The following is a 2174-nucleotide window of genomic DNA, read 5'->3' on the forward strand; positions in this document are numbered from 1 at the left end:
TAATGTGTGGTGAGCATACTGGCACAAAATGGCTGCCATGCCATCATCCAGGAGAATGCTGCACATTAGTGGTGGTTGAAATTGCTCCCCACTCACTAAGTGCTTTGAGTAGTGTCAGCAATTATTATTTTTATTATTATTATTTATTTATTTAAAGACTTGAACTGTACTTTTGCATAATTCTTTGTTTTGATTTTAATTAAAAGCACTTTGCACATTTGTATTTACTTTTTCTGTGTTATGAGTCCTCATTTTCTAGTCTATCTAGGTTTATGGCTATCAATGTCCAAGGTTCAAGGATGAATATGCTAGCTGTGGGTAACCTGGGACCTCATTTATAAATGGTGCGTACGCACAAAAATGTTGTGTATGCCCATTTCCACGCTCACATCGCGAGGTATAAAAACTAAACTTGGTGTAAAGCCACGCACATTCCCACGCCAGCTCAATCCATTACATACGCAAGTTTTCGGCTCAATTTTGCAAACTGATGGCACCCAGTGTCAAAGCAGTGCTACTGTTCCCATGTGGTTTCTGTTTACTTTTTAGATTCACATCCCTGACGTGGCTTTATCAAAATACACTGAAATTAACTACATAGTGTTTATTAGTTTAAGGCATCTGTAATTAACCTGTAACAATATAATGGTCTGCGGAATGTCCAAACTATTCCAAATACCATAGCTACTTTAGTGTTGTTCCTCTCAGTACAACACTGAGTATTTAACCCACTGTATCTGAGTGTGGAGTCACAGCTATACAGCAGCTGATCGGAAAGAGGATTATCAGGATACAGCACACTCTGTCTCAGCCATGCACACAGTCTATTTGAACTGCTCCCATATGGCAAATGCTTCAAAGCCTTTCCTGTCAGGACCTTGCAGTTCAGAAACATTTCATCCCAAGAGCTTTAAACACATTCAATCAGTCCATCAAGTGCCCCGGGTAGAACTGTTTGTACTTATAAGTACAATTACCTCACTGTAAACTTGCACTACAGTTGTAATATTGCATGACTTGAGCCACTTTATGAACCATTTGAACTATCTGCACTACATGTACATGTATATTGTACTTATGCTTTCATATTCATCCATCCATCCATTTTCCAACCCGCTGAATCCGAACACAGGGTCACGGGGGTCTGCTGGAGCCAATCCCAGCCAACACAGGGCACAAGGCAGGAACCAATCCCGGGCAGGGTGCCAACCCACTGCAGGCTTTCATATTGTATATTTTTAATTGTTTTTTAATAGTATTATTATTGTAATTATTATCTTATCATTTCATAGAAGTTTATGGAGGATTTGCATATTGAATCTCACTGTACCATATAAAAACAATAAAGGAATTAAATTCAGATGATGATAACCAGGGCCGGATTTATATGAAAAGAGGCCCTAGGCTATTCCACTTATGAGGCCCTTTCACCTTCCATTTTTAAGTTTGTAAATTACATGAGAGATAATAAAATTTTGCTAACAATTTGAATGTAGGCCCCTCTAGATCTTGAGGCCCTAGGCTGAAGCCTAGTTAGCCTATAGGAAAATCCAGCCCTGCATACGAGAATACCAGGCCATACGCAGGCATTTTACTCCAGTCGAGTCAGTGCTTTCCTGGGGAACAGAAGGCCAATATTGTCATGGAGGACGAAGGTCTCTGTACACCAAACCAATTGGAACCACAGAGCAAGAAGGTTCCACCGAGATTTGAACTCGGATCGCTGGATTCAAAGCCCAGAGTGCTAACCATTACACCATGGAACCAAGACAAGGCACTTTCTCTAGGTACGGAGCCTTGAAGTGAACGAAATTGGTTCTGGTGTGCAGATTCAGGGGAGTTGAGAAGCAAACGCAAAACACCACTTTTCCATTACACATTAGACCCTTGGTCATAACAAATTATCCACCTGGGACTGGATGATCTACAATTTCTTGGCTTCGTTTTGAGTTGGCTTTTAATCCTTTCTTGGACTTGGAATGACTGTATTTATACACAAAGGACACCACAATAGAGCTCTCTTTATTGTCTCATGGTGTGCCTGTACTCCTGAACCCTTAGTTGCCATGACTCCAAAAAAACTCAGCGGGACATCATGTTCATTCCATGACCATAACTCTAGGCTTCACTGTCTTTGTCAGGAGGGAGTTAGGCACTCCAACTTCTGCTGGGTC

At 41.0% G+C, this 2174-nt stretch overlaps 1 non-coding gene across 1 annotated transcript; it reads right to left on the bottom strand.

Annotated features, from left to right (window-relative positions):
• Positions 1–1694: 1694 nt before the first annotated feature.
• trnaq-uug (transfer RNA glutamine (anticodon UUG)) lies at positions 1695–1766 on the bottom strand. Its single transcript has one exon. It is a non-coding gene; the product is annotated as a tRNA-Gln (tRNA).
• Positions 1767–2174: the final 408 nt, after the last annotated feature.

This window comes from Erpetoichthys calabaricus, chromosome 4 (genome assembly GCF_900747795.2).
Source record: "Erpetoichthys calabaricus chromosome 4, fErpCal1.3, whole genome shotgun sequence".
Classification (NCBI taxonomy): domain Eukaryota; kingdom Metazoa; phylum Chordata; class Cladistia; order Polypteriformes; family Polypteridae; genus Erpetoichthys; species Erpetoichthys calabaricus.